The 23647-nt window shown below is 41.2% G+C and overlaps 1 long non-coding RNA gene across 2 annotated transcripts; it reads left to right on the top strand.

The window, feature by feature from the left end:
* Positions 1-23: 23 nt before the first annotated feature.
* On the top strand, positions 24-23006 carry LOC140847006 (uncharacterized). Of its 2 annotated transcripts, none has more exons than XR_012126565.1 (3): positions 24-462; positions 883-1332; positions 19792-23006. It is a non-coding gene; the product is annotated as an uncharacterized lncRNA (long non-coding RNA). The 2 variants fall into 2 exon arrangements; XR_012126564.1 differs by lacking the exon at positions 19792-23006 and adding an exon at positions 1983-6171 and having other exon boundaries at positions 28-462.
* Positions 23007-23647: the final 641 nt, after the last annotated feature.

Below are 23647 nucleotides of genomic sequence, written 5' to 3'. Positions count from 1 at the left end.
ATTCAAGTAAGGTAGAAATCAAACTTATAAGCTCACATGACTTGACTGTTTTTCCCACACACTCAGTTGATGTGTAATCAAGGACTGAGTGATGGGAACCGAAGCAGTTCTCATGGCTCGGAGCCATCTTCACACAGTTTGGTATCCTTGAGAAGCGTCGCGACCTTGGGCTAGACTCAAGGCCGGATAATGATGTTTGAGTTCATTGTAAGTTCATTTGCTCAGTAAACATGAGGAGTGTCTTCTCAGCATTGCTCCTGAGCTGTTACGCCTTGAGCCCCCTGGCTGACCCTTTCAGGTCTTCAACAACTCATCACGTCTCCTCCTTTGTCTGCGGCTTAGAGGCAGGGAGGGGACTGACTGGCAAGCGGGGCTCGAACAGGGACCGTTGACAGAGCAGGGAAGCTCCGCTCGGGCGACCCTTGACCAGCAGAGCTGGCAGCTCCGAAGATCGCTGATCCGGTAAGACTCCCGAGAAATCGCGCGTAGGGACAGCGAGACGTCAGGACACTATAATGGGCCAAACAGACCAAAGCAGCTAACCGGAGGACTATTTAAAATTACTCTGTGCCCTCCTAAAAACACCAGGAGTGAAAACTTCTAAGAAGGATTTTGCCCAATTGCATAAATACATTAAAAAATATTGTTATTGGTTGCCGCCCCAGGGAACCCTCAAACAAACAAATTGGGCTAATGTTATGAGATCTTAAGAAAGCTCCTGGACGGGGCGATGCTATGCCTTGGCCTGTCTAGTCTTTATGTAACTTGATCACTCTCGCTTTGCAACCTTTGCAAACTCCCCCTTTTTAGGGGCTCGCCCGGGATGACCTCAGAGGTGAGCATCAGCACCCAAGCCTGCCTTTTCTCTCCCTGTCCTTATAGAAGGGAGCCGTCTGTGGCACACATCGGGCGCTCGTCAGCCACTTAAATGGGACGAGCCCGGCTGCCGATGTCAAAGTCTCGAGCGACAGTTTCCCCTGCGTCTCCCTCAGTGGATCCCCCGTCTCCCTCGGGAGCCGGGAATGTCAGCTGAGTGGAGGCCCGGATTCCCGTTCAGAGGCCTCTCCTTGGATGCGAGGGACCGAGGAAGGCCGTGGGCACCTGCGAGACTCTAGGCTGAGGCTGCACTTCAGCAGCTTCTGAAAGGCCCGCGTGTCTGGAATCAGACCCCAACAGCCCGACTGGGTGTCCGTGAGGAGCGCCTCTCTCTCTCTGCCTCTGACTCCCAGCCTGCTTCTTCAGCCTGCCCTGGCCTCTGAGTGAGGCAGGGGGTGTCCCTAACTCTCTTCTGATTTCATCAGTCTCACGGAACCTGACGCTCATCCCCACAAGGTAGGAGACCCACGCTTCGCTCTTATTCCTGACTTAATGCTGCACTCTTTATCTCATAAAATGTGTCTGGGCACCCATTAGCCACTTAAAAGATGATTAGTGGTGGCTACCAGTCTTAAGTCTCAGGTGAAAGGTTTCCCGGTGTCTGCCGCTCCTTGATCCCCCGCCTCTGGACCAATGGGAATGTCGGGGAGTGGCTGAGCCGATTTCCTACTTTCCTATCCTAATCCGGCGGACTCCGAGGGCGGACTGGATCAATAGACCATGGTCCTTAGATCTCAGCTCCGGCTGATTGATCCTATGGCGCTGAGTGAACCTCCAGCTAGGCTGCTGCCTACGCGAAGATGCAGATGATCCGACCTCTTATCTCACAGATCAGATCTCTTACAGTAGGTGATTAGCAGGATAATTCCCAAGCAGTGAGAGAAACTGGTGTTTAAGGGTATAAACCCCACCATAAATGTCCGTAACAGTCTCTGAATTTTATCTCTCCCTTTGCAAGGGTTCCTCTGCTCCCTTTCAAAGCAGTCCTGTTAGGCCTGCGCCACTTTTTCCTGTGTAATGTAATGTAAGTGGCGTCTGTAAAGCCATCAAGCTGAAAGGGCAAACCAACAAGTCAATAGCTCTGTTCTGTTGACTCCTTTCCCTAGAGGCAGTCGTCCTGGAGCTGAGCATTTCCTTGTCTGCAGCCCCAGGGAAGCGAGACAAGCCTGTGACTCAGATCAAGACTCTAAGCAGTGAAGAAAAGTCACACACTCCCTGCACTCATCAGACAGGCAGGGGCCTCTTGAGGAAGGACTAAAGCTCGGGCAGAAGAAACTAGGAAAACTAACTGAGAGTAATTCAATCCCTAAACTAAGAAAGAAGTGTCTTATCTTCTGCACATAAACCTGGCCTCAACACAAACACTGATTAGAGAGGCTTGGCCCCTGAAAGAAGTATGCGATATAATGTTATGCAGCTAAATATATTTTGCCACAAGGAAAATAGTGAGAAGTCCCGTGCACTACTACAATATGGAAGTAGTTTTCTAAATTCCTTTAGTGAAAATCTATTCTACTTACTGGTTCATCATGATCTTTGAAAATTGGGAAGTCTTAAACTAGACTCCCTGAGATAGAAGAGATTTATATTTTATAACACAGCCTGGCTTTAAATGACTGGTGCTAGAATTGTACTTGCATTTCATTTCCAGCCCCCTGGACACACACAGTCCGTATCAGTTCAGAGCGTTCGTTGGCCCTGTTAGTCTGGGGCCATCTAAACCTTAACCCAGTTACGTAAACTGCTCGCCCTTAGAGTGTATTCTTGAAAACTGAAGTACTTTAATCAAGTAAGCAAAAAAGAAAGAAGGCAATTGAATATTAGTAACTCAAATCTTTAATCAGTTTGTGTGTATGTTTTTGTATGAAAAGTGTTGCTAACTGTAGTCATTATGTCTCAGTCTGTATGTTTGTGTGTCTAAGCATGTAAATGAAAAATATTTCCTACCTCCGGATGGTATTAATAAAAACTGATTTAAAGACAAGCGCTTGTGAACATTGAGCATTCTAAAACTTCCATGAAATCTAATAAAAAATGTTAAGCATTAAAGCTAATTTAAGTGAAACGGACATGTCCTTATAGTTAACAACTGCCAAAGTTTACTTAAAGTCATTTAAGTTGATGTTACCTGTTAAATATTTCAAGAAGATGCTTAAAGAAAAGCTTGACTTTGATGTTTGGTAAAAGTTTTATAAGTAATCTGGCATGGTTGCTAAAAATAAGTAAATAAGTGTAGCAAATAAGCATCTTAATAATAATACTGTATTAATGTATAATGGTATATATATCTGTAAACAGCCTGAGAATTTTTGTGGTAACCAAAATTCTTAAAGTTTGCTAAGTTATATAGACATATTTTGTGCTTAATGAGAAATTGTGCTGTAAGGCACATTTCCAAAAATGATAAAATATGTTCATAGATGTATCAATCTGAAGAATGCTGGTGTAACAGTTTACAGTGGCCTGTTTTTCAGTGTTCACTGAAGGTTAAGGTACCAAATGGTTTTAAGTTCTAATGAAAACTACTTAATATAATAAGGAAAACATTTCTGTATGCTAAAGAGTGTATGTTTTAATAAGAGAAGGTATAAGGAATAGAAATGCATTGTATAGGAAGTAAAAGAAGATAACTATTCAAAAGTATAGCTGTTTGTTTAAAGACAGTTATATAAAATGCTTTATTCATATTTATAACTGAGATTAAACAATGTCATTTTCATATGTCAAAAAAAAAGAACAAAAGTTTCTTACTCTACCTTTAATGTTGAAAGATTATAAAAAGTTTTCTGATTATTAAAACAGTTTCTTTTGCTTAAAGTCTCAATGAATTGTCTGAGTATTTAAGAAAATGAGATCTTAATATTAAAAAGACTAAGCTAAGTGTTGTTAGCTGTGTAACCTTCTGCATTTGCTTTTAAACTTTCTTATTATCATTCTGGTTAAATAATAAGTGTTATTTAATAACTATAATTCTATTTAGGCAAGTGCCTTAAAAACTTTTGACAACTTCCCAAGACCAAATTTTAAAAAGTTTTTTTACTTCTAATTAACTCTGATATGTTTCAGAGGGCCCCTGAAACATATCAGAGGAATTTCTTCTCCTCATCAAGGAAAATATTTGACTAATTTGGCGTATTTCCCCGATATATATTTGCCTGGAGAGCACCGTCAAAGGGAATGATGGCAAACTTTAGTACTGAATGTTGTAAGTTACAGAAATAGCACTCCTCCCCCTGAGACGCTTACTCCTGATGCCCAATTAAATTTCCCTGTGAGCACTGCGAGCATCACGGACTGTGTATGTACTCACTGTACTCATGTAGCCTCTTACTGTAATTCCACAATCAATGTGAAATGGTCTTCTGGATATACACTTCCAAATGGTTGGGTAATTTTGTGTAATGACAAAACACATCAAGCCCTTTCTTCCCACTACCGAGGTGTTTGTGGGGTGGGACGCATTCTTCCTGATCTAATAGACCGTCCGGATATAAGCGTAAGAGACGTCTCTGAGCTCTGCCGTCAGATTGTGATGAAACCTTGAAACTTGGAGATCCTGCCGCTGTTGCAGCTGCAGCTGCGTTCCTCCTGCCGGTTCCTGGACTTGTCGTAGGAATGCAGAAAGAGATCTCTAAGCTGGCCTGTGCGTACAGCAAAACAACAAATTTGACTGCTTCTATATTATCAGAACTCAACCCAGACCTGGGAGAAGTGCGAGCTGCAGAGCCTCAGGATCGCGCTGCTGTGGACCGTCTGCTGTTAAAAGAGCACGTAGGATGTGAACAGTTTCCAGGAATGTGTTGTCTCAATTTGTCTGATGCTCCTCAAACTATTCAGAATCAATGAGATGATATCCATCATATTGTCAATAAGTTTTCACAAATGCCTGGGTTACCTGACTGGTTTTCTTGGTTTTGTTGGATATGGCCAGTAATTGTAGGCCTGCTTTTACTACGTATCTGTATTCCCGCTTTGTTAATGTGTGTATGCAATTTAATTAGTAGTTTGTTAAAACCTATACATGCTTACGTTACTCTACAGGAAATCATGTCAAAGAAATAATCAATCTTCTCATATTCTAGAAATAATCAATCTTCTCATATTCTCTTCCATCTGCTACTTCCATAGCTTTTTTTCTTCCTTTCAAAATACAGCTCTTTACTAGAATTCGTGCCTCATACTTAAAATTGCTGTGCATCATAATCCTTTTCACTGGCAAAGATGTCTTAAAGCAAGTGCTGGACACAAGCCACGGGGCATAAATCTGTAAAGAAGTGGAAAACTAACCTTTTCAAAGGATATTACTTCTCTCTCACTTACCAACTTTACATGTCCCTGTATGGCCCCCAAAGATGGCTGGTTAGCCAGAGACGGGTAAGATTCCTCAAGGGAGGAACAACCTAAGACAGGCACAGTCGCAGGGGGGCCATCAGGTGAGAGATGGGGGGCCAACAGAGGTGAGACTTAGAACCTCACCCCCCCTGTTTTGAGAGAAAGCTTCTGCATCCGTGGATGTTTTAATGCCCTTGTCTAGCTTGGATTAACACTTAGTCTACAGGCACACACCTGATCATCTAAATTTGCTCTCTTACAGCACTAAACTATGTTTTCTACCTTTATCTTGCATCTACCTACCACTTCAGCATTTTATTAAAAAAATAATAATAATAATAAGGGAGAAATGTGGGATTCACATATAAATCAAGTATAAAAATCAAACGAATATTCATATTTGACCTAATTGTTTATAGTTCATAATGCATGATCAAAACCGAAAGTTCCTGTGATGACTGCCCTTGCACTGTTCACCATGTAAGAACTTATTCACTATGTAAGAATTTGTTCACCATGTAAGAACTTGTTCATTGTGCTTCAGAAGATTGGAGACTGTTGAGAATTAGGCTTGGGGTTGATTAATGATTGTGCATTGAGTCCCCTGTACAGAATTTTATTGTTGTTAACAACCATTTGATCAATAAATATGAGAGACGCCCTCTCAAAACAAAATAAAAAACAGAAACAGACTCATAAACACATACAACAGACTGATGGCTGCCCTGGGTGAGGTGGGGAACAATATTAACAAAGACACAGAGGTTGGATTTTTTAGATTAATGACAACTCTGAAAGTTATGCTTATTTGAAGGTCTCATCATGTTAGCCACAACTACAATCTCTAAGAAGTTGGACAAATTAAATGGAAGAAAGAGAATTCCAACTGCAGGTGAAAGAAGTTTTAGACTGACCGAAAGAACTTTTAGAATCCACAAATATGAGAAAGTGGTTGATTAAACCAAGTGGGATGTTTAAGAAATTCTATGTTGAGTATAATTTTAATTACTGAAGAGGCCATGAAGAAGTAATTATATAACAATAAGAAAGGAAAAAAAGACAATCCTCTAGTCCAAATCGTTACATGGAAATAACCTTTTCCATTTTATTACCATCTGTTTATGTAAGGACGGTTTGTTACATTGATTTAACAACGGGAAAAACAATGTTGTTTGCTCCACTGCGTGTATTATGGTCAGGTGCCAGAACTAGGAGGGGTAGCATCTAAAAATGAATTCGTCAACCAAATGAAAAGGCAAACTTACCAAATGAGAGAAATTATTTGCAAATCCTGTATCTGATAAGGGCTAAGACCCAAAATACAGAGAGAACTCATGTGACTCCATAGCAACCCAGAACTCAAAAGCCATCTGAAATGGGCAGAGGTTCTCAATACTTTTCCAGACACACAGGGGGCCGGGGTGCCACGTCATGTCCACACCCAGCCGGCCAGAAGGCAGCAGAGGAAGAGCGCGCCCTCCCTGTAAGGAAGTATCTCCGAGATCGCGTATCCCGCTCACCCTTTCCCGCAGAGCCTGGCCGCACTTGCCCTTAGACCGCAGCGACCGGAAAGTGGCCTTTGAGTCTGGATGGCGTCTACGCAGCAAGATTCAAAATCACAAATTGTATCACCACAGGAAAAGGGAGGAAAGGACATCAAGGAAAAACACATAGTTTCTTCCTCAGAAGGTTAATATTCTGTTGCAGTAGGTTAGGCTGTGAGTAATTGGTGGGGAAATTATCAGATGAAATTGCCAGTAAAGTTTCTGGATACACATGGAGAAAGTTCATTTTTCTGATTTTCTCACTACTACTATTTTAAGTGGATATTTCCAAATATTCCTGTGTTAACTATAAATGGAAACTGTTAGCCCCCTAAATAGTAACCTTACTTTCAAGGGATAGGAAATGAAAAGGAAAGTATCAGAGTCTAGGCAAAAAGAATTCCTTCTCAAACTTCAAGTTACTTGTTTTCTTGCATCTTACCTACAGGCTAAAATGTTAAATACATGAGGTCCTTTTCTTAGACTGTCTCTTCAGTGCCAAGTTCAGTGTTAACTCTAATAGATTCTGTGAAAAGCATCTCTTCAACTCTCTGGAGGCATGCTTGGGAGATCCTGGTCTGTAGAAGTACTTACGGAAGGTCCTAAATGTGGTTAACAAAAGCCAAAGACCAAGATGAGGACACTGTGGATAAAATGAGAGTTCCTGTGGCCAGGATTCTCACCTGGCCCTGGTTAACTAGCTCACTGCACGCCTGTGGGCAATACACGGCTGTTGACTCTATATAAAGAGCTCTGCCCAGTGCTCTAGGCGCGACACGGTGGCAGGGCTGCAAGGCTGCAGGAGAGCAGAGCAGAGGCTGGAGTGGTGGCAGCACCGAGGACAGAGGCCCAGAGGACAGCTGTGCAGGACAACTGTGCAGAGAGGCCCAGAGGTCGGCTGTGTGGGATGGCTGTGTGGGACGGCTGTGCAGGCAGAGAGGCCCAGAGGATGGTCATGCGGACAGAGGGGCCCAGAGACAAGGGGAGAGACCAGCTTGCTGCATGCAGACTTGCTCTGAGTGAATGGGATTTTAGTGACTGACCTGCCACCTGGAAATACAGTTGCGTATATCCCTTTCACCCCAAGAACGTTTTGCTGTCATTTTCTTTGGTCACACTGAATCCATAGCGAACTTGCCCTGGGCTGAAACCCATTGGCAAGACAATAGTTAAAGTGATTCGTCATCTGAGATAATGGCACCCAAGAGTGGAAACGACTGGCTGACACCAGAGCTCAATTTTGAGCAAAAATAAGTCACCATGTGTGAGACAGACCTAGGCATAGAAGCATACAGGGACTTGTGTGCTGATACTATTATCAGTTAATAAGCTCCAAGTACATGTACGGTTCAGACCACAAAAAGAACTCTGTTTCAAGTGGTATCTTTAAAAAACATTCAACATGAATGCATTTCCTTCAACAGTTTTAGATTAGTTTTAAGTAATTTTTAAAAAGTACAAAGAAGAGTAATGGAGGGATCTGGCAGAGGGTAGTTGAGGCAAGTGAATGAAGTTGCATCAGCTGCGATGAGACAAATTGGTACCAGGTGCCTGATGTTTTCCAAAGGACACAATCTCTGCTATGATATTGACCAGAAAAACACATAAATCATAATCTAAATCTAATCATGAAAAACATCAGTTTTATTCAAACATCAAGACACATAGAGCACCTATATCCCATAATCTCTAAAAATTCATATAAGTAAACTGTCTTTAGCATACTAGAGAGCCTGTCCCTTCTAATTCCTCTTATTTTTTCAGAAATTTCTGGTTATTCTGGGCCATTAATGCCATCCTATTTAGATGTGCATTTTCTTTATCCTGTTCTTCATGGAACTGATGGAGCATCCGGATGGGACCTAAAGACTCCTTCTCCACTGAAACCCCAGCAGCCTATACCCCCCTTCATCCCACATAGGGATCTCGGATATCAGCGCCTTCCCGACTTGATTTGCCACAAAGGGGACATTTTCAGTCGTGGCAAGTCATTAATCAAAGGCGGGCGTTGCTCAAGGCACAGAGTGAAAATGGAGAGAAGGCTCTGCGATGCAGGGGAGAAGTGCTCTAAAGAACGACCCTTGTCTGACAGAAGAGGAGCAGGGGGGAAAAGTAGCTGAAATCACACTTGTTAGGCAGGAACACCAGAGACACCGAAGTAAATGTTGACACATTCTCAAACCACGGCATCTCAGGAGGGAAAGAGGACAGAGCCCTGGCACAGGACATGTCCTTTACCTGAGAACCTGCCATTTCTTCCTCTTCTTTAGCTGAGTTTCCTCCGCCGGTAAGACTATGTGGAGGAGTCACCTATGCTTCTTGAGAACATGACTTCAAAGCCTGGGGCACAGACCCTCCCCCGGCCACCACCACACCCACAGGCAGATGGGACTCGAAACCCAAGAAGTCCACCTTTGTCTTCTGTCTCTGGAGAGATTCAAGAACAATGAGCTGCAATGAAGAGACCAAACTCGGGGTTTCTCCTCCGTCTCAGGGGCTCCCTCCGTCCAGAGACGCCCTAACGCGCTGCTGCAGCTGACCCGCCCCGGTCACCGCCCGCGCAGCCAGAGGCCGGGCTCCACTCCCACGGTCATCTCGGGAGCTCCCACCCTTGGCCCTGGCCTCACCGGGAATCACCTGGAGCACTTAATGAACAGCACGCTGATGTTCACGGGCTGCCCGAGAGTCTCTGGGAGGAGGGCACGGCGATGGCAGTTCTCTGAACGCCACGTGTGATCCTGACTGGGAGTCCGCGATGAAAGCTACTCATCTAAGCCTTGCTTCTCAAGCCTTAATGGGCATAAAAATAATTCAGATGGATGTTCACGAGACTTACTGTGATTATTCTGAAACAGACGCAAATATCGAATCATTATGTTGTGTACCTGAAACAAATACAATGTTATACGTCAATTATGTCTCAATAAAAATATCACCTGGAGATCAAAAAATAAAAATACACAGAGGATAATTAGAATCAAGTCCTCTCTGGACCTCTCAACGGCAGCCTAGAATGTGACCGGGATTATTTGAAATATATGACTTTTCTAGGAAGGAAAAATGAAGGAGAATAACACTTCGAAGAGATCCTAACTTATTATTTTTTCCCTCTCCTCAAGGTCTATGTTACATTTCAAGGAGAGGAGCTATTCCTTAAAAAAATAAAATAATAAAAGAAAAAAATGAACGTGGCTAATATGAGAAAAGACCTCTTAAATTACTACAGGATATTTGGGCAGTAGTAGCCACCCTGTTTACAGAATTTCCCGGGGCAAGAGCAGAGACAGAAAGGTGGGGGTGCAGCGTTAAGCGAGGCTCTTATGTGAGCTGCACAACAGATGAGAAGCCCATCTGAGATCCCTAGTGCGCCCCCTGAGTGTAAGTGTTGAAAGAAGATCCAACCTAATACGCACGCCCCTTTGATGGCGCAAATTGAATATTTTTCAAAAACAAGAATCCAATCATTTAAATATGATGAAACATTCCAATACCTACTACATGGGAAATTTCCACTGCAAGGCTTTAGAGAGCTGGTCCCTACGGCCCGGATGCCTCCAGCGGCACCAGGATGCGGTGAGCCAGTGAGACACACCACCGAGGCTTTGAAACATGCGTTTTTCTTCCAGATGTTTTAATTGCACACCGGTACCATCACTGATGACTAAAGAAAGGCATTACTTTTCAGTGTGAAGGTCACATTTAGATTTTTAAAAAATCTCCTTTCATTTTGGTCTCATTTCATTTTATTTTACATTATCTTACGACAGGAAAATGAAACAAAAGGAAAAGGAAGTTTACACACATTTTATTTTAAGTTACAGTTTAAATGAGCATCATGCAGGAGCGTTTCATTTAATTCATTGGGTTGATACCTTTCTGGTTTCCTGAGATGCAATCCATTAATCCCTGTTTGCAGACACCTTGGAATATTTATTGAATAATACAATACAGATTCTAAAACATAATCTTCTTTTATGAATACTGGCACAGTTTCACCCAGCTCTGCAGAAGATTTAAGAAAAATGGCAGGGCAAGATCAGACATTGTTTACATCACACCGCCAGCAAGATATAACCTTACTCTTGGCTGAGCTTTAAGCAAACGCAATGGTTATGTAACCAAGTAAGCTAAAAACTAAACAGGAAAAGTCACAGAGCTGGGAACGAACTACAAACTCACACTATTTGTTCAACTGAGATTTTTATCATGTTGCTCAAAGAAACACTAAAGTTTTCCAAATGGAAAAATGTGACTGATATTTTATCTTTGCTATCTGGATGTGTACATAAATATTTCAGTATTCGAAAGAGGTTATTTAGGAGTCAACTGCAAAATGCCCTGGAGTATTTTGTGATGTTAAGCAGTATTACTGGTTGACCAAATGAAATTTTTGAATGAACTGCATTCTGTCTTCATATAAATATTGGTCATAATTAATGTTTATAATGATTGTTCCTGAAGCATACATCCTTGCATTGTTCTTAAATAGATTTATCTTTGTAAAGTTTTAAGTACAGCCTTGTCAAGGGGCAGAAGAATAATTTGTTAAAGTCCTCATAATCAGAGTACCTTTAAATTTTTGACAGAATGGAATCACCTAGTATATTTTGTATTTCATCTGCAGTAGAATCTTTAATATATCTGTAAGTACTTTTAAAATCATTTAATCAATGAAGCTATAATGTGAATCACTGTATACGAAAAGAAAGCTGGAGAGAAATAAAATTGCATTAAAAATGTATGAATTGGAGAACATGTTAGGCGCTGTGTATTCACAGATGAGCAGGACACAGACTGCTTACCATCTAGTGCATGAGATGCAGAGAGAAGATAAACAATTAAAATATGGTGGCCCAGTAGTTTAACAAGGAAAATCATATCCAAGTACCTTGCAGGGGCACCTAAATGAGTCTTGGCAGAGGAAGGGTCCCTGCAGAAGAACTCTCTTCTAAGGAGCAACAGTGAGCCAAAGAGAGTATAACTCATTGTAAATGTACAGGACGTTCAGTGTGGCTAGAGGAAGGGACATGGGAGGCTGAAGGATGAGGCTGAAGAAGGAGCAGATGTGGACAGCCCTGGAGCCACGTAAGGAGCTTACAACTTCTTCTAAAAGAACAAAAAGAAAAACCAACCACCCCACCAGAGCATTTTAAACAGCTGACTGATGTGGCCGCGTTAGCTCTTCAGGATGACCCTTTTGGTTGCATTTGGATGATGAATGGAAGGAATGCAAGACCAGAATCTAGGAGAGGATCAGGATCGGGAGCTCTGTTAGTCAGTTTTCCAGAGAAACAGAACCACTAGGGCATCTATAGGAGTCGGTTCCTGCGGTTAGAGAGGCCGAGAAGCCCCCTAGCCTGCCGCCTGCAGGCCGGGGAAGCAGAAGAGCCAGTGGTGTGATTCAGTCTGAGACTGGACCCGAGACCCCAGGGAACCAATGATGTTACATCCAATCAGAGGCCCGATGCCCCAGAGGTGCAGGGGTCACGGTGAGGTGTCCCAGCTCAACACAAAGTGAGAGGGAGGGAGAGCGAGTGGGAGAATTCGCCCCTCCTTCACCTTTTTTTGGTCTATTTGGGCGCTGAATGGAGTGGATGAGGGGAGGTCTCGCCCCTTAGTCTACTGAATCAAACGCTAGTCTCTTCCAGAAACATTCTCACAGACACACCCAGAAATGTTTCACCATCTTTCTGGGCTCTCCACCCAGTCAAGTTTCACAGCGTCAACCACCACAGGAGCCTATAGCATTAGCCCAGGGAGCGGTTGTAACAGCACCGAGGTAGGAAGGAGGGAGAAGGTGGATTCGGAGACCCTTAGAAGGTATTGGGCTGACTGTGCTCAGTACAGGAAAGCAAACAGGCTGCTGCATTCGCTGAGACAGGTACAGGGAAATAGGACTAGGTGGGGGCAAGGAAGAAGAAAAAGGTCACGTCAGACATGCCACGTTTCCTTTGCAAAGCTTGGATGTGGATGTCAATGAAGCAACTGGATACATGGGAAAATCTGGACAGTCATTAGGGAGTTTTGAAATATAAACAAGATTTAAACATTGCCATCTGTTCCAAATATACATGCACAAGTCAAAGAAGACCACAGTCTAAATGCATTACATATAAAGATTTTACTAAAGTAAGAAGAGTCTAATCAGGAGGGTAAACAACTGGGAGAGGAATTGGAAGATAACCTATGAAAAATTGTTTTTTAAAAAAAGGAATACAGGAGGATTAGACGGTAAATGAAACATGTCAGAGGGCTAGGTTCAAAATGTGTCTTTCATTAGAGACGCAGACCTAGCCACTGCTCTGATGTTGCTCTCGTGTTTCATCTTTCTGTCGGTTTCTGTCTGCGGGGTCTGTCGGTCTTGGTAAGATCCCTCAGCTCTCGCAGCACCTCAAGGCGATCTGCACTAAGGAGCTGCTGTGACTACTTGTTTCCTGTGGAGGAAAGATCCATAAATGACAGCTCAGGTTATTTGCCAGTTATGTAGTTTAAAAATTCTTTGGCAGATAGGATTAAAGTATGAGAATTGATCCTGAACTACAGGTGGACTTGTGAAATTATAAAGATAGTATGTTCACTACGGCATCTCCCGCTGCCCAATTTAAAGGTGCTGGGTAGGAGGTCAGTGGAAAAGGGAAGGCAGTTACACGGCACTATTTGAAATATTTTACATAAATGTTTTGTAAGAGACTACTGCATTATGTTAAGGAATGAATTTTTTTTTTTTTTTTTTTTTTTGCTAAGCAGAATCTTTATCCAATCATTTGATTTACAAATGAGATTTCACTTAGACTCTTGAGTCTTCCGGTCAACCCAGTTTTCAGCAGAGCATTCTTTTCCATGGTATAATTGTAATGCCTGGTTTAACCTCATTTTCCAAATGAGTAATAAGAAAGGCTTTATTTTTTTCTCCATACTTTCCCCTCAACAAAACATTCTGTTGTCTCATCATTCTCAGAGAGAGAAACTTGCTGACCACATTCCGCAGGAATCCTTAACCATGTCGTGGGTTTATCTGCTGCTCCAAAGCAGGGCTGAGCCTCCCACAGATCCCCAGGTTGTCACACTGTAAGTTGGCTGCGTGATCCAAAACAAAACAAGACAGGCGACATCTCTGGGTTTTCCTTTGGAATGACCAGGTTACCTGAAATCAAATGGTTAATTACGTAGGCACAAAAGCCAAAGTTGCTTGGTCGATTTGTTCCAGAAGGGTTTTAGGTATTTACAAACATGTATACAATGTAGCAAAATAAAACTTTCCAACTTGTAGTAAGAATGAAAGATAAAGAACATGAAGGAGGAAAGGAAGAAGGGAACGGGAATGAGGGCAGGATCCCAGATACAAGAGGTGGTACCCACTTGCAGAAGAGGAGCTCAAAATGTGCTCTAAGCTTGTATCATCAAGGGGAAAATGACATTTAAATACAAGGATGACAGTATCTATGAGGTAAAAATGAAGCGTTAGTGCAGAAGTCTGTAGCATTTTGATGTGCAATCTGAGAGTAAGAGAGGGGATGCTTTACAAAGGAATGAACAATAAAGTCCCATCGTTATAGGAGACATAGCAACGAGCTGTGTCTCATGATGTCCCTTATGGAGGCAGGTGACACAATGCCTGTGTTAGAAGAGGAATCTCAGAAGCGGGAGAGAATTAGGTGTCAAATTACCAATATGAATCCTAGCCAGGAAAGGTTGAGAGCCCCAAGTATGTAACTATAGCTTGTTATTTATAGAAAAAAGATAGTAATAAAAGAAACACCATGTTGAGCAAGATGTATTAACAAGCAGGAATAGCCGAAGTTAATATCCCGGCAATTCAACTGTGGCCGAGTGGGAAGGGCACTGGATTGGAGGAGCCTGCGTCTGCCCTCCGGCACTGCGAGCTCCCAGCAGTGGGGTTCGGGGGGCAGGTCGTGGATGACCTCTGCGGACCCATATGTCACATCTGTAAAATGGTGTGAATGATACCAATTCAGGTTTATCTGAAGATTCAGCAAAACATTGCACATAAAAAGCATTTCATTACACCATCTGAAATATTCTTTCATTATGTGAAAGATCTTTTAACTATAGTTTAAAGATATATTTCAAGTATATTGTAAATTGTTTTATAACTCCCACATGATAATCTATTTTTATGTGAATTCACATAAGATCTAGTGCAAGATATTTTGTTATTATTACTAATAATACCCACACTTTGAGCTCCTAGAATGTGAAAATCAATCTAGTCAATGCCTGATGTGCTTCATGTTATGTAACCTTAAAAGATCATTTAGAAGCAAATATTATTACTCTACCCATTTTTTAAGTTGTGAAGTTAAAGAAAGAAAGATTCTGAGCTGGGGTTAGAAACTGACATTTGTCAAAAGAGGAGAGGGCAAAACTAAAAGGAACTTTATGAAGGAGGTGAAAAAAAGAAATATTTAAATACAGATGTCAGTCGCACAATAAAATAAGATCTTTTAAGTTTTTGGTATTTATTGGTATCAGGTATGTAATTCCTTTATAAGAACATATTTGAAGACCAATTTTTGAAAAAGATATGTTTGGGATCTGGTAAAAGTTTTCAGGTACTTTGTGTAGAGCATCCCAATCTTTAATGTTCAAATCCCAGGCAGCCGGACATGCCTCCCGGTCTGATGTCCACCCAGGGAGCCCAGGTGCTTCTGGGATGTGTGCACATCAAGACCCTGCAGGGGCTTATCTGAGCTTTAGGGTGTCAGTGCAAATCATCATGTCAGCTCCTAAACGGTCATTTTGTTGTTGAGTATGTTTTGGGAAGAATCCTTTATTTCCTTTCAAATTAGAAAGTTAGGTTTTAAATGATCCCACAGAAAAACTAATGTTTACATAAACTCACAACTAGTTATTAGAACATACACAATTCGCTTTGCTCATTTTTGGTCAAACTGCATATTACAAGAAAGGAGAAAACCAGAAATAAAGACCTACCTTGCTTTCCATCTAGGGGTTATGAAATCCAAGTGGACAACAAAATAGAATTATTGAATAATAAAAAGCACTGAAAATGTTAAGAAAGTGCTAAGACATTATGTTACTCAGAACAGCAAGTATGCCTGTAAGATTCTAGCAGCCAGAGTAACTGTGTTAGCTCACTAGGGCTTCCACAGCAAGGTGCCACAGACTTACACAACAGAAACCGAATTTCACACACTTCTGGAGGTCTACCTCAAGATGGTGTTGGGGTTGGTTTCTTCTGAAGACTCTACTTTGGGGGGCAGATGGCCGTCTTTTCCCGGTGTTTAGATGGTCTTCCCTCTGTGCCACTGGTATCCTAATTTCCTTTTCATATAAGGTCACGAGTCATGTTGGGCTAGGGCTCACCCTCATTTCAACTTACTGACCTTTTGAAAAACACTGTTTCTAAATACAGCCACATTCTGAGGTACTGGAGACTTCAAGTACAAATTTGGGGAAGGGGCACATAAAACAGCCCATAACATTAACATAGTGTAAGCACAGACAAAGAATAACAATGTATGGCCCAAATATTTTTCAATAAATAATAAGAATAGCAGTGTAAATAGCAGATAGTGAACATACATCATAATAATTTAGTATTTTTTATTGATTCCTGATCTTAAAATGCCTGAAGAGTATCAATTTGCTTCTGTGTTATGGTTGTAAAAGCCGAATACTGGGAACTGGTTCTGTATTCCTCCCAGCATCGCCCAACCATCCTTATGTGTTTATTGCGAGGAGCTAAGAATCAAAAGGGAAAGAATGGACAGACCCTAGGGGCTTAATACCTAATTGCAGCAACAGTGTGGATGTTTAAAAGAGAAAGAAGAATAAATAACAATACAAATTTGCATGTCCTAAATTCCAAGTGGAAGATGATCTGTCTTCTTGATTCTGAGGTCACAGCAGCCAGCTCTGTGTTGACTTCTAAAGGATTCTAGGAGAAAACCAACATTATTTCTTTTAATTATATAGATAATTAGTGGAATAGAATTTCAGGGGAAGGAACAACAGTGATTCAGCTGCTGAACGCTCCTGGCTGCCAGCTGCTTACGCTTTCTCTGCTTTTGAGTGAGGGAGAAATAGAAAGGTAAAAAAATTCCCACAATTATTTAGAAGTTCCATCATTTGGGGTCCATTCAATTGAAGTTTTGCTATATTACATAAATGATAGAGGAAGAGATTTTTTTTCATATTTAGTTGATGTGAATTCAGTAAACAAAGTAAATACAACCCAAGAGAAAGCAGGCTTGAATTTTAAATGCCTGAATCAGCTTTAATGTCTTTTTAGTGGAAAGAAGATTTGGCCTAAGTCAGTTCCCTATTCCACTGTCAAAAGGGGGAGTAAAAGGGAGGAAAAATGTTGGTTATGTTCTATGTGTACGAACTATTACAGAAGTTTCTGATGAGTAGATTAAAAAAAATACCAAAATATTTTACAATGGCCAAAATACTAGAGTATTTGATTTTGTGGGTAGAAGAACTTGGCACTGAAGTTAACAGATTCTTGTTAGCATTTTCGTATATTAAATGCAGATAATGTGTTCGTTTTAAGCAGATAGAGAGTCTGCTAGAAGAAGAGGTCGGAGAAGCAGCGTAGTGTCAATGGCTACATGTCTACACTCAAATCAAAGCGCTTAGGCATGAAACCCCTAACTTATTACTTCCACGTCCTCAGGCAAATTACTTTTTCTATCTCAGCCTTAGATTTCTCATCTTTAAAAGGGGATAATAATGGTATCTGTCTCATAAAATAACCATGAAGATTTTAGTTAGAGAATACATGAGGAAAATACCTAGCCCCAAATCAACAATAAATGTGACCTATTAATGGTGGCCAATAATTAAGAACATATTTTACATTTACTTCATTTCTAAATAATGGTTTTCAATATCATCAGCACATTAAAATCATCTGAGGATTTTTTTTCTTTAATTCTACTGACTTTACCCTTAGAGATTTTGATTACATTAGTGTTGGGTGAGACCCGGACATCTGTGAGTTTTAAATGTTCCCTCAAGTAATTCTAACATCCAGCCAGAGTTGGAGAGATCGGATGCAAGTAACTCACCCAGATGTGTAGCACTGGGGAGCTCGGGGAGCATCTGGCCAGTCCTAGAGGAACTCTCCCCAGCTGTATTCTGCATAATACTGGCCCCTCAAAGGCTCCTCCCACAGTCAAAAGTAAGTCAGAAGGGATGGATACAGAGTGATGACGGATGTATTTCCGAAGACTCATTTCTCACACTGGCCTTCTAAAATTCTGAATAGTCCTACTTTCAGTAAATTTGTTTACTACTGATGAACCCAGATTTCCCCCCAATTTTATGCAATAAGGAAACAGTGCCCTAAGGAATACTTAACTTCCTGCTGTACAGCATAGTTTGCCAACTATCACTCCTATTTGCTACAATATCAATCAGTTAATAATTGCATCAATAGTATGACATACATTATTAACATCTGCTAGTTCCAGGCCCTGTTCTAGGTAGTCCTAGGAATTTAAAACTCAAAGGCACAGGGTTTGCCCACTAGAACCACCTGTGGAGTGTTCCCTTTAAATTACAGGTGCCTCAACTTCACACCAGACCTCCTCTCCTGTGAGAGTGGCCCTGCTGAGAGGTGGTCCTTAACCTTCCGCTGAGATTCTCATCATGAGCCAGATCTGGGAATCCCTGAGGCGTAACCTAGCCTTTCATCCTAAACCACTCCAGTTCCAAGCTGTTCTGCAACTATCAATGAAGAAAACAAAGCTGGGAAGAGAAACTACGGACCAACTCTAGAAAAAGAAAGGCTACAAAAAAGGATAGATAAGAAAGGGGAAGTAGACCCCCACCCAGGAAACGCAGGGGAGCTGGGGAGGGAGCAGAAAAAGAGGTACGCTTTGGGTCCAACATGGGCTGAGGGGGAACAGCGCTCTAACCTTTATCAGAGAATAACAAACACCTCCTGCCCCTTAAAGATACTGGGGTGAATGGAAGAGGGAGTCTGAGCAGGAGGAATGAAGTGATTGCAAACCTGTGAACTGAATGGTTTAAGACCAGCGACTTCAAACTTGTTCTGACGGCAGAGGAGCTTAGGGATCATCTTGTTCGTGAGGAACCGTATGAAATACTGACATGATAGACTTAGAATATATACACACACTTCTTTTTTCTAAGTCAGATATTATCATTTCCTAGTGGCAGCAGATGATGGGGTGTAAGATAAATATAAAGGACGGGACTTCAGAGAATGTTCCTGTGCCTCTTTGAATACAACTCTGTTAAAGGTGGGATTTTGAAAACTGTATGATCTTGCTTACATTAAAAAAAGGCAATTTTTAGAAACAGAGAGTAGAACGGTGGTTTCCAGGCACTGAGGGATAGGGTTTATGGGGAGATACTGGCTAAGGGTACAAGCTTCCAGTTATAAGAGGAATATGTTCTGGAAATCTAATGTACGGCATGTTGATTACAGTTAACAATACCATATTATATCCCTGAAAAGTTGCTAAGAGAGTAGAGCTTGAGTGTTCTCACTGCCAAAAAATAAAATGGTGAATATATGAGGTGATGGATGTGTTAACTAACCTTGTTGTGGAAATCATTTCACAATACATATGTGTATGAAATCATCACTTTGTATACCTTATAGTTATATTATATTACATGGCAATTTTATCTCAATGAAGCTGGGAAAAATAGGTGGGGTTTATTGGGTGCCACTTTTCCATTCTGGGGATTCCTAAAGCGATTTTTACTTTCACGTAATGTAGGTAACTGTATCTCAGATTAAAACATAGAAACTTCATCTTGTTGTTGGAATTTTGTGAGAAAAAAATGTGCCCACTGTCCAAATATTGCATGCATGGTTCTTAGAATACAACCTCAACATTAGAGACACATGGTAGATATAATATAGATTTTGGAATTTCTATTTTGGAGGAACTATACCTCTGTTTAAGACTGGATCTTTTAAGAAGAAAGCCAGATTTATGTGATATTATATGTAATTTTCAAAATTCACTTAATGAAATTGTAAAATGAAACTTAATTTTAACTTCAATTTCAGTGGACAGAGTTTGGATAGAAAGAAGACATCAAAGTCAGAGCTCCCCAGATCGGTTCAGGGCTGCTGCCCATCCTCCTGCAGAAACGGAAGACCGGGGACGTGGCTGCCATCCCGCGGTTTGCAATCAGCAGGCTTTGGGACCACGCAGGGGCTATTCCCTACCAGGAGACAAAAGATTTCCGGCAGCACTGTGCCCGGGACAGGAGCTGAGACTTAAAGCCATAAGTAGATCATGGAATCCAAATGCTGCAGAAGCATTAGCCCTGAATGCTGAGAAATGACAGAGACTAAGTGAGGATCTATTGGGAGGATTCTCTGACCTTAAGTAATTGGGACTTGATTTCTTTGGAAGATTTTCCCTTCAGCAAGTGTATAGAGAAGTGGATAGGGGCTGGGCTTTTAGCTGCAAATCAGTAAGAGGGCAGAAGTGTTCCGTATCTGTGTTAACGACAAGCTTTTTGATGACAAGCTTTTTGTCAGCAAGCAGTAAAGCACAACTAAAAGGACAAATCATTTCTTTCAAAGTAGAAGCAGAAACCAATTATAGCCAAGATTCATTAAGCAAGCCTGGACTTGTTTGCAATCCAAAGCCATCTGTCCAGTTCTCTCTGTGGCTACCTTGGCCACACACCATAACCAAGTCTGAATGATAGAGCTCAGGGTCACGATGCTGGGAAGAATCTGGCGGGCTGGAAGGGTGTCCCAATATCTGGTGGCTCAGGATAAGCTCATTCTCCAATCTTCATGTAGAATTCCCTACAGCCGGAGAGGTAGACCAATTTTGGATGGGAAGCTGAAAGTCTAGATTTACCTTTCTTATGCAGGAGAGTATCTCATAAATTCCTATAAGCAACTGCTACTTGCCACTAGCATTTAGCAGACCCAATTATGAACAAAATAAATATAATAATGACATGAACGGGGCATAGAAAAATATATTTTTCAATTGTTATTTGAGACACTAAGAGAGCTCAGTGAGAGGCATCAAGAGGCTGTGGGGACATAGAACATGTGAAGGAAACAAGACAGGATCTAGGAAACACCGCGGTGGGCTCTGAAGTAGGGTGCACTTCACGTTCCTGAAGAGACGCAGATGGAGATCGAACTCTCTCCTAGCCCTTTGGCTGGGGCCAAATATACTTTTGAGTTTGTATCTAGGTCATAGAAGACTTACTGAGTCCCATCTGCTGTGGGCAAGCACTGGGCTAGGTAGGTACTTCACATGTGTCACTCCCTTTCCTTTTCAGAACAACTTTATGAAGCGAAGAGATGCTCTCTGGGTCTCTCCTCTTGCTAAGTGGCATAATCAGAATTTGAAACTAGGCTGGACTGACTCTATAGCATGTGTTATTTCCACTATACCAGGAAATCATGAGTCATTCTCTACTGATGTATGTTTTTTATTACGTCTAACTAGGAGCAGACTTTCAGAAGCAGCTGACAGTAGTTACGAATTATTGTCAGAAGCAGCAGCTTAATAAAAATTATTACCATGTCTATTTGGTAAACATTATTATTCAGGTAAACAATACTAAAAACCTCGCTCAACAAGTCAATTCATTCATCTACTTTGGCTGCATTTTGCTGCCCACTCACCTTGATTGGCTACCATGATAAAGTATTTTTCAAAAGAACTAAGCATTTCAGAGGGCACATAAAACTTACTTCTGGCCAACTCACTTCCACTATTAATATGTGCCATTACATTTTTTTCAGGACTAAATGCCTTTTCCAGGTTGTATAATGAAGCAATGAAACATTTAATACCAAAGTACATTTTTTTCAAAAGCTGGAGTGGTTTCAAGGCTCCTGTTAAGGAAAAATGTAGTCCTTTCAAAAGGTACCCTTGGCCCACTCCTATGTACTGATGGGCTGGCTCTTTGCAAGAAAGTACATTTTGAGTTCTTCAACTTTTATAGAAGAATATTAGTTCTGCATCAGGCATGTTTGATTAGTAAAGCTATGGATCTCCTTTCAGTTAATAACACAAAGAAATAGCTCATGAATTGACTTCCATTCTATGCTTGCATAAAACTCATTTGAGATTAAGTGTCCATCTCTCTAGATTCTCCAGGCCTCATCCTCTGATAATCTGCATTACCAGAAATCAATGTTCTTGGACTCTGTGCATACAGAGAACTGGGTTCATGTTCTAATCCTCCACTATATATATGTAAATATGGGACCTTCAGAAAACTGCTGACTCACCTTGAACCCAGTTTCCCCACCAGCAAGAGAATTTTAGAAATCCAGTTTAGTTCAGCAAACATCCTTAGAATTACTGTTACATACCATGGTTTGCGCTGGAGTTAGGTATGAGACAAACTCATTCATTTATTGATCTAATTTATTTTGAGTATATACTGTATGTTAGGCATAGTCTTGAGGGATAAGGACAAATCTTTGAACAAGCTGACAACGTCCCCCTCCTGGGAGCTTGTATTTTAGCAAAGTGTTCAGAAAATAAATGAGAAAACCAAGAACTAATTCAATATAAATTCAAATAAGTGGTAGGAACTATGCAGAAAATAAAGCAGAATGAGCAGGTGAGGTCGTGGGAATACCGTTGCTTTCGAAGTAGTCGTCAGGAAAGATTCCATCCAGGACATGGACGTTTGACAGAGGAAAGGTAAGACAAGAGCCCCAAGAAATCTCTGAATCCAGGAGTGTATAGTCTAGCGGGGAACAGAGGAGCAAATACAATGTCCGTGAAGTGCTAGTCAGACATGCACAGAGATGTTCTTGACAGGATGTGTCTAAGCAATGTCGAAGCGCCTCACGTGACGTTACGTGCAGATAGGTTCTCGCCAAATGTTAGTCATCTTTCCTTTCTTTAATATTTAGCATGATGTCCTTCTCCTTTAATCAATAGAAGAGAGAACCACTTGAACTGTCATGACTTCTAACTCAGGAAGGTACACTTGGTCTAATTAGATGTCTAAGGAGCATACGCTTCCTTTTTTTGAGGCAATAAAAATTATAAAATGCCACAGCCTTCCCTCTTCTCTTGGCTTCTAGTACGAGCTGTGGTGCTGGACTTCTGCCCTGAGCCTCTACTTCTCATTGTGGCTTTATTTCTAATTGCCTTTATTATTATTTTAATGTCATAAGCTGTCTCTATGCTTTTATATATCTAGACAGAAAATTTTTGAAATAAAAAGCATGTTCACCCAGTTCAGTTATTTTTTTTGTTTGAACTGTACAAAATAGTTCCAATATTGCCTTTTCCACACAGTCCCCGTCTCCAGGATCTTGGATATGATAGAGGCAGGAAGTTAGTAGAGAAAATCACTTTAACCCACTCCATTACTTTACCATCAGATATTTGGGTTTTTTTCAAAGCATATAATCTACACTAGAACCTTATAAATGCAGTCTTCCTGGAGTTGAAGGTAAACCATTAATAAAAATCTGAAATATAGACTCTCTTCATGCACATGTACAACGTAGTGAGCGTTTAAGAACACACCCTTTGGACTCTCACACTGATGCTCAAATATTGTTTCCTGACTGAGGCTTAGTATGTGTTTCAGTCTTGCTGGGTCTCATCTGCAGAGTGTGAGAAATAACACCTACCTCATAGGATTCTAATGAGGCTGAAGACTTTACATAGATTAAACAATATTTATAAAGTGCTTAGCAAAACACCTGGTACATAGCCAGCAACCAAAACAGAAATTATTATTCAGATTTCCTATCAGTTTTATCTACAGAACAATTACTGGGCTGATACATGCTATCACAGGGAGATGAAGTCTTGGAAGACTAATAATTTTTGTCAAGGATTACAGTATACCAACAACCAGGTTGCTCAGAAGCCCTGTATCCATCACGCTTCAAGCACTAGCAGCAGCAG

This window comes from Manis javanica, chromosome 17 (genome assembly GCF_040802235.1).
Source record: "Manis javanica isolate MJ-LG chromosome 17, MJ_LKY, whole genome shotgun sequence".
NCBI classification, from domain to species: domain Eukaryota; kingdom Metazoa; phylum Chordata; class Mammalia; order Pholidota; family Manidae; genus Manis; species Manis javanica.
This window is presented reverse-complemented; position numbering and strand designations above follow the sequence as displayed.